Source organism: Myzus persicae, unplaced genomic scaffold (genome assembly GCF_001856785.1).
Source record: "Myzus persicae strain clone G006 unplaced genomic scaffold, MPER_G0061.0, whole genome shotgun sequence".
In the NCBI taxonomy this organism is placed as follows: Eukaryota; Metazoa; Arthropoda; class Insecta; order Hemiptera; family Aphididae; genus Myzus; species Myzus persicae.
In genome coordinates, this window is record NW_019104198.1 from 41,911 (window position 1) to 54,370 (window position 12,460).

At 30.0% G+C, this 12,460-nt stretch overlaps 1 long non-coding RNA gene across 1 annotated transcript; it reads right to left on the reverse strand.

Moving 5' to 3' along the window:
• Positions 1–306: 306 nt before the first annotated feature.
• On the reverse strand, positions 307–9,075 carry LOC111039863. The gene is made up of 2 exons (XR_002605152.1): positions 8,345–9,075; positions 307–693 (listed from the first exon to the last, which is right to left on the reverse strand). It is a non-coding gene; the product is annotated as an uncharacterized LOC111039863 (long non-coding RNA).
• Between the last annotated feature and the right edge of the window lie 3,385 nt (positions 9,076–12,460).

Genomic DNA, 12,460 nt, shown 5'->3' on the forward strand with positions numbered 1-12,460 from the left:
TACAACAAAAAACAAAATCGATTCTAAACATTCCCGTTTATCCGTAATAAATTTATTTTAGTTTTTTCCTGATTAGTAAAAGTTTTCCTCCGAAAGTCATGGGAATTTTCTACTTTTGAGTTTTTGACCTTTCAAAAAACCAACTAGAACCAATTTACTACTAGAAACCACCCCCAAAGTTTAAGACCTAAGCATTATTAAATATTTTCAAAACGCGATGACAGACACATAAATAATGATAAAAAAAACACTCGTCGTTATAGAACCAATACATCCATCGCTGCACTTAGAATTTAAAATGTTTGCAAAAAAAAAAAAAAATGAAATATCTCTATACCTACCGGTAACCGGATGAAAGACATCAATTTCAATAATAAAAAAATAAAACTTTTTTGTTCTATAAATTATAGTATGAAATATACACTCACGTGGTTTGTCCAACTCAAACGTAGCGTCGGCAGTCGCTGCTTCGTTATCTTCATCCATCAGTAATAATGACGGATCATGTTGCAGTGGCGAGTCGTCTCGGTGGAGGTGCACGTCACCGTTATTTCCTCCGGAATATAATTGCCTTCGCTTGTATTTATGACGGCCCCGGTGACTGCCGCTGTTACGGAGCGATTCGCAGGTCAATACCTTGGACATTGCTAACCAAACAGCAGTTAATAGGACGATGGAACCCAATGACATTGTCTGCAACATAATATCGTTTTGATGGAGACACTGTGCTGGTATCAAAAGGTTTCAGATGAGCGCAGCTCTTGAACCGATACGTAATGTTTAAATACTCTGTGAGCAGGCACGCCTAATATTTAACCCGCGGTTCTGAACACAAATATTGTCGATGACTTAGACAAAAAGTCATATATGATATGCATATTGAAAACAAAAATCATATTATAATACGAATAGAATATGACGTATTCATTACGTTTCTCCCAATTTATTTCACCAATATTACGCATTAATATTATTATAAAAAATAAAAATCACTTAAAACGTAACATGTTGGATGATTTATGAATTGTTTAGTATTTTATGACTGATCGCACAGATCAAAAGGCGATTTGTACTTACGAGGAGTTAAACATAGGCAATATCAAAAAACTGTGTACGGGTGAAGTAAATAATTATCATTTCAGTGTCTCCGATTCCCCTTTTATCACTGCAACACTCGTACTCACGATAATATATCAACTGCACATTTAACAGAGTACCATGCAGTTGGCAGGCCACACATGAACTCACATTATTTCACCCATAAATAGACTAATCATTTTATAATTCTGTAACACGCTAACACGCTAACACATCCAAAAACATCAGGACGAAGATTTTGAAACCTAATTTGAATGTTCCATTACGTTTATTCGGGAATGGTATAGCATTTATAATTGTAAATTGTATTATTTTTTTAAATTGTTGTCGAGTAGTTGATTGGTAAATGAAAAATGTTTCTGTTGGATAAGTTTATGTTCAAGTTCGTCGAAAATTGGAAGATCGATTTCAAAAAAACACAATGAGGCAATGTTTCAAACATATTTTTAAGCTTCTATAGGTACCCAAATATAGTACCTACCTTTTTCTGTGGTATCGCTGGGCCGCGGGAAGGAATTTATAGGTATGCTAATACTAGCTACTTGCTTCGAACCATTTGCGGAGCCAGGAGTTGTTCAATACTTCAATTTAGGTGGGGAGGGATTTTCAAAAAACGGTTTTAACTATCAGTTACAATAGATTTTAATTATACTAAAAAATATACCTATGTTTAACTAGTAATAATGATAAAACTTTAAAAACAATTAGAGTATATTTGAACTATGTAAAAAATGCATTGCCAAAACGAGTGGCCAATCGCTTCGTCATCGTATCCACTACCGTTTCATACTATTCAATATATTTCTATAGAAATATAAGAAGGTAAATTCATTTTTTCTATTCTCAACCTAATGAAAAAGTTATTGGTTTTAGAATGTAACATATTAATATCCGTAAAAACTTTTAAAAGTAAATAATAAATATACGTTCAAAGTATTTTATCGTAATTATTATTTTATTATTTGAGAAAAGAATAAAAATAAGTTTTAAGTTCGTAAGAAAAAAATCAAAACTTATAATCAAATCAAAATCAAAATATTTATGATAGGTACTATTCAAAATAGAATAAAGTATATTTTATTCTATAATTGCAAATCAATATGCGGTCTGGTGTTCAAGGAGATAAAAAATTAATTAATCACCTAATCAAGATCTTTAAGTACCTGCTCAGCATTTCAAAATATAAATGTATCATTATTATATGTACGTAAGTAGTAGTTAGTATAGTTACGTTTCAAATGTATTAAATATGAAAATGTATAAGGTATAATATACCTAGTTGAATTGTCCTATAAATTATGGAAAAGGTTAAAAAATGTTTATGTTCAAATTGAATAATTTTCATCTTAACAAATTCGGAAGCCAGCACGGATTCAATAACTCCAATACCGGACTTAAAAAGGGTCACTGCTTGTTTTGAATACCTACCGAGCTCATAAAAACTGTTTCCCAGCAGGTGATAAAATCTAGTTTGTGTTTGTCGTGATTCCAATAATGAACGCAAATGAATCTCAAATTAATTAATAAAATAAAATACGCGACATATTGGCCTGTATAAGGTACGTTTTTTAAAATTTGTTATACGTGTAAAATGTAAGCGTTGATATTCAACGGGGTAAATCCAGGGGGTATATCCCACAATTATTACCGATAATATACGCAATAACGGTGGCCCTGTTACAGTAGAGCTGCTACTACGTATTACTACTGTCTACTACGATACTATACTAACTACTGGTATAGTACAACTATAGTGGTGTAATACCACCAAGTAATAATAATAATAATAATAATAATAATAAGGCTGGCTGTCGGATACTCGATTAAAGAGTGGCCATATATGGCTTTATCGACCAGGAGAAAAAGGGTAAAATGATGATGGGTTTTAAAGAGCTATATGTTGCAGCAATAAGGATTTTTTTCCTTCTTTAAAGACTCCAATGCTGCGGGCCCCTCTGAGGTTTTCTAAAGTGAGTGGTAAGTACGCTCCCGCACACACACACGCACACGCACACACACTCATACACACACACACACTCATACATAGTACACATTCATACACACCTATAAACAATTATTGCATTTAAAACGTGGCGCGAGTCGCCGCTACTATAATATAATACTAAATGTACTGGAATACAGCAAAGGTAGGTACAAACACATAAGCACTCGCACAAATAATATACTCGTATGCGCGCACACGCATTCGAATGTCAAGTAGGTACTGTGCCCACTGTGTGCTTTTATGTACATAATATAATGTGTGTTGCGTATATAAAACATATAGCGGTGTGTACACGGTACATATACACGCATATATATATACGTTTATATGTATATAAATATTTGTGTGTTGGAGACCGTCAGACCGACAGTGATTATTATAATAATGTAACGTCATTAATAGCAGAGAAAATCGTGTATAGTGGCTGAGCCCACGACCAACCCTTTAGCGCAACTATCATCAACACATTTAAAAACAATATAAACGCGTTACAGACAACAACTAAATCAATTATGCAGATGTAAAGATATAATAATAATAATAATAATAATAACGATGACGATAATAATAATATTATATGTGTATGTGCCATATTATATTATATATATATATAATACATTATTCCAGTGTACATGTAAACAAAGAACAACAATAGACGAGGGTATGTATATACGCACCGCACAAGCAATAGATAATAGCCAATAGGAATAACGATAACGTCGATAACGATCGTTGGGATAATGTCGATGAGCACATCAATCACGCTGTAAAAGCACATCTGTCCTTCATATATACGTAGGTATTTACAATATTATATACGACTATACGGGTGTCGGCGGCGTGTAGATAAAGAGTTGAGTTTCAATATCTCTGCTCCTTTTATTTTTGCTCTTATAGATTTAAAATAAAACAACAGACATAAGGGTGAGGTAGTATGGGAGTCCACACAGTGGATCCACACTTATTTCTACAGTAAATGCGCGTTTTGTCAGTAATTTCAATGACAGCTATTTCAATTCTATACAATCTCCGAAAAAACATAATTATCTACCTACTCAATACTTGTTAGACCACGGCGTATGTACAATATACATCGGTAGGAGTGTAGGACTATAAATTATTATATCCAAAACATATTATTATCCAAAAAAATGAGTGTGCTTTCATTGGAATATTAAACATCCCCTTTCCCCCGACATTTGTTGAACAAAATTAAAATCTGTTACTTCCTTTGATGTAATAAGTTCAATAAAATGTATTCATTATTTACTTGTTCGATAATTGTCCATGAAACCTAATTGTTCAAACTTTCAACCTTCAGAATTTTTGTAAAATTGTTTTTTAAAACAAATTGTCTACCCACTCAAATTGTATGCCAACGTTTTTTATAGCAAAAGTATTAGACATTTTTACAAATTAGTTTTTTCTAAAATCTGCATAATTTAATTACATATTTCAAAAAATGTATCAATAGAATTCATATTTTTTGTTTTTACAGCCATTGAACATTTTATTTATAATAAACTAAATTTATTTTTGATGATATTATATTTTGATAAAATGTAAATTTCAACAATTATATTTTACAACGATTAGATTCAAATTGCTTGTCTGTTAGGTACCAATAATTAAACTACAAGTATCCTTAATCTTAATGATAAGTTATTATTAATTAACGACCGTGAAATTGATTTAAAAATCATGGCTGTATATTCGACTTATGCGAAAGAGATTTTACTATTATTTATATTTTCAGAGCGGATTCCTTGATCTACCGAAAAATAACATTTTAGAACTGAATTATTTAGTAGACTGACCTATATTTTAAAAATTCAACATAAAACAATTTCCTCTACTATTTAAGTTTAGACAACAAATTGGTTGTGCCCTTAAATTTGAGTAACCCTGTAATTTCGTTTATTTAATATAGGTAATAATATTTCTATAATTTGCAGAGTTATTACTTATTAATTCAGTACTCACTTTGACGTGTATTAAAGTAAAAGTTTTTACTAAATAAAACAAATTATAAAATATATACCTACAGTATTTTCTGATTAAAAGCGCTCAGACGTGCATGCATGCAATATACAATAAGAACTTCAAAATATGACCTAAAACATTCCTAATCCTGACAAAATTATGTTGATTCTTTGTTATCTATTTGCTGAAATTACATTACTAAAACTGCGATGTTTTTTCTGTAATTGTATTGAATGACTAAAGGACTAATAGGTACATCTATTTATTTTAGTTCTTTTGTGTATTATTAAACAAAGTTTACTGGAATAAATATCCTTAAACATGTTATTGGTGAAAATAAAAAAAAAATTTATAAATCAAAAAGTTTTAAATTAAACATCCATTCGAAATATTCAAAAATGTGCTTATCTTAACATATATTGTATCTTAGTTCACAATGTATTTAGAAAAAAACAAAAGTGTTAAGTAATTGACTTTAAAAATCAACTCTGCAGAAAAATGTGCAAATAAGTTGAACTGCAGTCTAAACTTAGAATACACACCTATGTTATTACAACTATGACTAGTAAATTCAATTAAAAAATATTTTTCGAATCAATTATAATTTCAGTTGTCGTTCGTTGACATAAACACTTGTACCTAAGGCAAAATTTATTTATTAGTCGATTCTTAATGATGATCACAGTCTGTCAGAAGTAAACAAAACGATCAAATTTATTTTATTTTTATTATTCTCCAAACGACATTTCTTTACTAGTTAAAATACTCTTAGGTAAAAGGAATTCTAATATATTCATTCTGGTAAAACAAGTTTCTTTTTCGCACACAGACTACTCTAACCATCAAAACAACAATATCGTCTGGCCGTCTGCCAACTATTCAGCATCATATAATTTATGGTTACTTGAATGTTATAAAATATTTTATAAAGGTATTATTTTTATAGATTGGCCACAGAAAGAAATGTCATGCTCGATTGACGTTTTAAAATTGTCTATAAACTACTTTTAATTTCCAAATAAATGCTAACAAACAAGTTATAAAATATATAGGTACCCGCATTAACAATAAAATTAAGTTCCAGATTTGAATACAAATATCGGGAAACCAGTTCTGAACTCAATGTGGTTTATTCTAAATTATATTCATATGGTGAAATTAATCCCTTATAATTAAATTATAGTTAGTGTTTTATTTACTTAACATTCCAAATAACGTTATGGTTAAAACTAGTTCTATGTCTCAAAGTTGTAAAAACTAAGTAGTGTTAAAATTTTTACTAGTAACCAAACAGTTATTTTTTTATACATTATAATATATTATCATTTATTTTGCTAAGCTATATCAACAAAAATTAAAAAACCGTCAATGTTAACTTCAAACGTATTTTAAAAAATGGAAACAAAACATCAGGAGCTTTACATCTGAAAACTTTTTAGCTGAGCTTTAGTAATAGCAAATAAAGGTTGTATTCGCTGTTTAAATAATTAAGTTGATCAACACAAATGAACCCTATGGACAAATTTAACTTTAAAACATTCAGTTGAATTTGTGTATTTCATAAGTAGTAGAAATGTATCAACATAATTAGAACATTATATTATGATTAATAAACTTGGATGAATATTACAACTTTTAGTGCCTACCTACCTACCTTAAATTACACAATTAAAATAATTTTTTAAGCAAATTAACAAACTATTAAAAAAAGACTATGCAAGTCATAATCTTCCACTAAATAGTCAAAAATAATCATAAGTTTCATAACATTTGAATAAAGGAACCAATTTTTAATCCAATAATTCACTTACCAACTACCACTGTCGTGAACACTTTCATAGTGAAAATACTCAGAATTTAAAAATGTAAAAAATGATACTCCACAATTATTTTAAAAATGCATATCAATTTTATCAACGATTTGTGTTACTTTAGTATCGATATGGCTGAATATATAGTTCAATTAACCTAATGCTGCGTTTAAAATGTATATTTAAAAAAAAACTGAATTATACTGAAACATTGATGTTAAGCACTCATCTCAAGTAATAATAAATCACCACATTCAAGAAAACGATTAGGTACCATGTGTATTCTACTCTCAGTAAATATACTATAGTAGATATATGTAGTATACTGTACTACTGTAGTAAACTAGTATAATGGTAATGCTTATATGCCGTGTTACGAAGTTGAAAGCCTTTTTAATATAAACTGTGAATGAAGAATTAAAATAAAACAACTTTTGATTCACCCTGAGTTAAGAATTAAAGTTAAAAATATACCCAACTAACATATTTACAACAATTATTAAACCTTAATAATAGGTCAACATAGGTCCTAAAGTCCGTTTTAGAGCCACGAGTATGATACGCGGCGTGTCACACGCGCGTTTTTGTTTTACATTTTATAAGTTCGTTTGTACTGACGGCATGATAAATGTATGTCAGACAATTTTAATCGAAAAATAGTAAAAATATAAGTAAGTAAATATTCAGCCAGTGTTTGGAATCTGTATACATGTTTATAGTTATTATAAATGTTTTAATATCAAAAATACTTGAAATACATTTACCTAGTTCAAAACATTTTGGAAATTATGTTAACGTTAATTTTTGGGATTTTTAAAATTTGTTTGTTTGTAAGGAGTATCTTTTAAATTGTATTAAATCAATATTCTTAAATTAAAATTTAAGCGTATAATATCTAGGTACACAAGACAGATAAACAATTTTATTATCATCGATGTATCGAACTATATTCTAATGAACTATTACTAGCTTGGTTAGTTGATTAGTCAATTTCTTATTTAATTTTAGTTAATAAATAAATCAGCTTTTGTAGAAATACATATTAGAGTTGTACCAAAAATAGGATGTTTAGTAAATAGTAGTGCAATAATAATGTATTGAGATAATTTTAGCAACTCAAATGAAATAATTTCAAATTTAAGAAAATACTCAAATACCTAATTAATTTATTGAAATTAGGTTATTACCCAAAAATTATTATGGTTGATCATTATAATATGATTTTAATGAAATCTAATCTAAATTATTTCTTATTTCTTCAACACGATAGCAGTATTTATATGCGATTAAGACAAAAATTTTATTGATACAATTTGTAAGGCTTATAGCTAAAAATTAATCTACAATAGGCGAACGCAAGAAAAATAACGTAAAACATTTCTACGTAATTTTTTATAATATAATTATAATGTTATATATTTAATTATGTCCATAATTTTTAGCTTACCTATATAGTATAGCAGTGCCTCAGAATGAATAATTCAAAGTAGTTGTCATCTATTACAATCGGAAGTAAAAATTTAGGTCGTCGTCATTATATTAACCAGCTATTTCATCGACTGCTCTCGGATATGCCATTGGCAGTATATCCGCATAATTTTATTCGAGTAACGTTGCTAATAACCGTTTTATTGAATTTAAATAATTTGAGTAATTTTAAAATTAAATTCTTCACTAAATAACTCAGTTATAATTGCATAATAAGGTAATATAATGAAATTGCACAATGCAGTATACATAAACGTCAGTGAGTGGACTACAATAATATTAGTACTACTCAGTTCAAACGAAATTTAATAAACGGTCGACAAAATGTATACGGTAGGAAATTAATATTACGATACAATAAAACTTTCTGATAGAATTAAAACTCGAGCAAATTCAAACGAGAATAATGTCGTTCCGTTGTTAACATAATAGTATTATTATTATTTTTTTTTTTTTTACATCAAAAATGCGATAACTGTTTTCCGTTTTTATAGTTTTTTTTTCTGCGTTCAAAACGATGTGCGGACGTCCGCCATCGGACAGCGAATGAACGTCGGCATGGTGGTTTTCTTTAATTTACGCGAAACCCACGTGGACCGCACGTCGATCGCTCAGCACCGGACGGGCATGACTACACCGCACGACAAACGTCCCCGTCGCTGTCGGTCAGCCAACTGCTCACACGACTGCTTTCCGCACGCGTGTCCGTGGCACCTCTTCGAAAAAGAGGTTTTCCCCGACGCGTGCGACACTAACGCCGCCGCACGCTACGGCGCGACTCTTTTCCCTCCACACGCCGCCAACGGTGTCTCAATTAGGCGCAGTACTACGCTTGCACGGTAGGCGTACGCATTGTTATTATCATAATTATTATTATAATATTATTATTATTATTATTATGATCGCCTTTTCTTTTCGACCAGCACTCGAGACGGGTGCACGAAAAATCTGTAGTTCACGCTCACTTAGTGCTCGTTACCATCGTATCTCGTTTTCAGATACACCTGCTATATAGGTATGTTTTTTTTTTTTTTTTTAATCGATGCCCCTCAATCGATCGACAGTTAGATGTTTACAGATTGTCCAGAAGAAATCATCGTTTTCGATCGGGTTTGATCAAAGCATACGATTCGTATCTGGCTAATATAATGTTATTGACTATATTATTCTTAGAATTTTTTTTTTTTTTGAAGTGTTTTACTAAATATGATCAACAAAATGACTATCTTGAAAATGTATGAAACTTGATTGTATAAAAAATTTTTTCAATAGTTTTTGGATTGTTGAAAAAAAAATCGAATCTCAATCCACCCAATCAGAATTTCCATATTTGTTACTGTAAAAAAAACTGCATTTAAATATATTGATTTTCCACGGAGGTACTAATAAGGGTGATACGGGACTTTTAGGACATACTGCACAAAACACTATTGTGTATTAGGTTAACAGATACAGTGTACCAGGTTAGGTGAGGTATATACTGTACGTCTGTACTAATTATTATATTGATGATAATACGATCCGTATAATATTATGTATAAGACGCGAAATGCTTGAAAAAAATAGCGAGCCGTCTAGCAGTAGTGAAAAATCGACGTCAAGTAAAAGGTTTATTAAAAGAGAGAAACATGGCATAATCAAACACAAAATATTCAGATTTTTTAAGAAAAATTATTCTTTATTTTAAAGACGAATTAGACGCTTTTTACCGGTGTGGTGACGCATCGCCACGCCAACAGCTATGACCAGCCGCATTAGATGCTTCACATCAAAATGTTTTTAAATATATTTAAATATATTTAACACATTATGTACAAACAAATCACAGCAGTGCGCCGAAGATGCTATACATTCACTCGGTTCAATTGAAAAACCGTGGGTTGGAATAATTAACTTTATTGTTGATAATAATAATTATTATGAGTTGTACGATGAATATAATATGATACCATTTAGCAGAGTATAATATTTTTTGTGGTGATCTCATAATTTTAAAAATTGAACCAGTTGGTAAAATATAGTTACCTATACTTTAGGCGCCATCGTATCAATGTCATCAATAAATTTATGAATGGCACATACGTATAGTGTTTATACGAATCTACTTTAGATATTTTGTTTACACGTATTTTATTACCTATGCAAATAAAAACATTTTAATATTAATGATGTGATGATAATGATCATACACCAATGTAGTTGGTTATCTACATAGTAATATTACACAGACAGTTTAATGTTATTACTTTCAAGTTATTGGCTATTACAGTTATTACATCATTTAAACATATACCTAATTATAATGCATAACTAAATTTAATTTAATTTTTATTCATTTATCAATGCTTACAGATCCTAAACAGGATATTTATTATTTTTAATATTTTTGAATAATGAAAACATGATTATTTAACATATTTTTTTGAATATTTCAATTGACATCGTTGATCGTCCAGGTAAGCGGTTTTCAGCCTTTTTATACTCCGGTACAACCTACACATTTTTAAAATGTGCCAACCACTTGAAATAAAATCGTGATCTTTACAGATATACTCGTAAATATATACAACCCGCATTAGTGCTATAATAACTAGGCCAATAGTGATTATCGTACGTGTGTCACAAAACGTAATGTATTAAATCTTAATACCTACATAATTTAAATTATTAATCGTCACTCAAAATTTTTCCACAATGTCATGTCACGGGCCAAGTACCAATTATGAGCTTTCCCCGTACCATCGACTGAGAACCACTGGTCTAGGTGAAGATTTCAGGGAACCAATAGAAAACTAGTTCCCCCTCCATCTCCGGTTAAAGAGGGAGGGGTGCAAAAGTGGAAATTCTGCAGTGACGAAAGACGCTCAAGGGGATCTGAAGAATAAAGGCTGGCGGTGTTATAATTAATAAAAAGTTTTTGGTTGAATAATTAATAATTATTCGACCAAAGTTATATAACTTTGTCACTAATAACATACAACATAATGCTATTCATTCGATTATTATAACCGAGAAAAAAATATTGAAAAATAATATGTATCTTGTAGCTCTTAATAAAAAAGACACAAGGTACACTATGTATTAGAGATAAGTATTGAAGACCGAAACAGCTGATCCCTGGATCCAAATTATTAGGGAACCTATATTGATAATATTCTTACGTTTTTTGAACGCGATAATAGATTTAAAGTATTAGACACTAAGACACCTGCGGTCTGCAGACATGGTTTAAGGTAAGATATTATTTTGATACTTGCATGATGTGTCATCATATGTAAGTAAAACGTTTTTTAAAATTTTATAAAATGATCGGTTATATAGATACACTTGCTGTTAATGCTTTGTTAAAAAAAACTGCTTTTATTATATAATTATATAAAAATTAGGATTTGGACTTAAATATCGCCTTTCAAAACTGTAGGATTTTGGTTAGATGTTCATTTAAATGACAGATTTTGATTCACTGACGAGTATTTATACTATGTTTAACCGATGCGTTTTTCAATATATTTGGTTTTTTCAACTGATATATTATTATCACTGATCTTAATAACAGTATTTTTTCTATATTTATTATAATAAGTTATAATCATAGAGAATATGGACTTTAAAAGTTTAAACTAGATAGTAGTTACTAGAAGGTAACAAGGTATATATGGCCATAACACAAAATTCCATTTTGACGATCGATGATACTAATATATGAGTTGAAAAAACAAATACCTATTGGAAATCTCTCCGATTAAGACATAATAAACTTGTACAATTAATCTCTTTAATCACGTCGATTGCCGAAATAATTCGCAAGAAGTTCCGGAAACGTCATCGATACCATAAGGAAGAAAAAAGAAAAATCAGGATTTGGTTTCAAAATTAAAATCCATCTAACTATCTTACAGTTTCTTAGGTGATAATAATAAGCTTATAATATTTTAGTATCTCGCATACCTTATGAGTTATGGCTTTATGTCGTTTTGATTAATGTAAGTAAGTCTACTTAAATGTTTGTGATGAGCTTATTTTAATTCTGTAATGCTCAATAAATAAATATCACATTTAAACCTTAATATTTTGT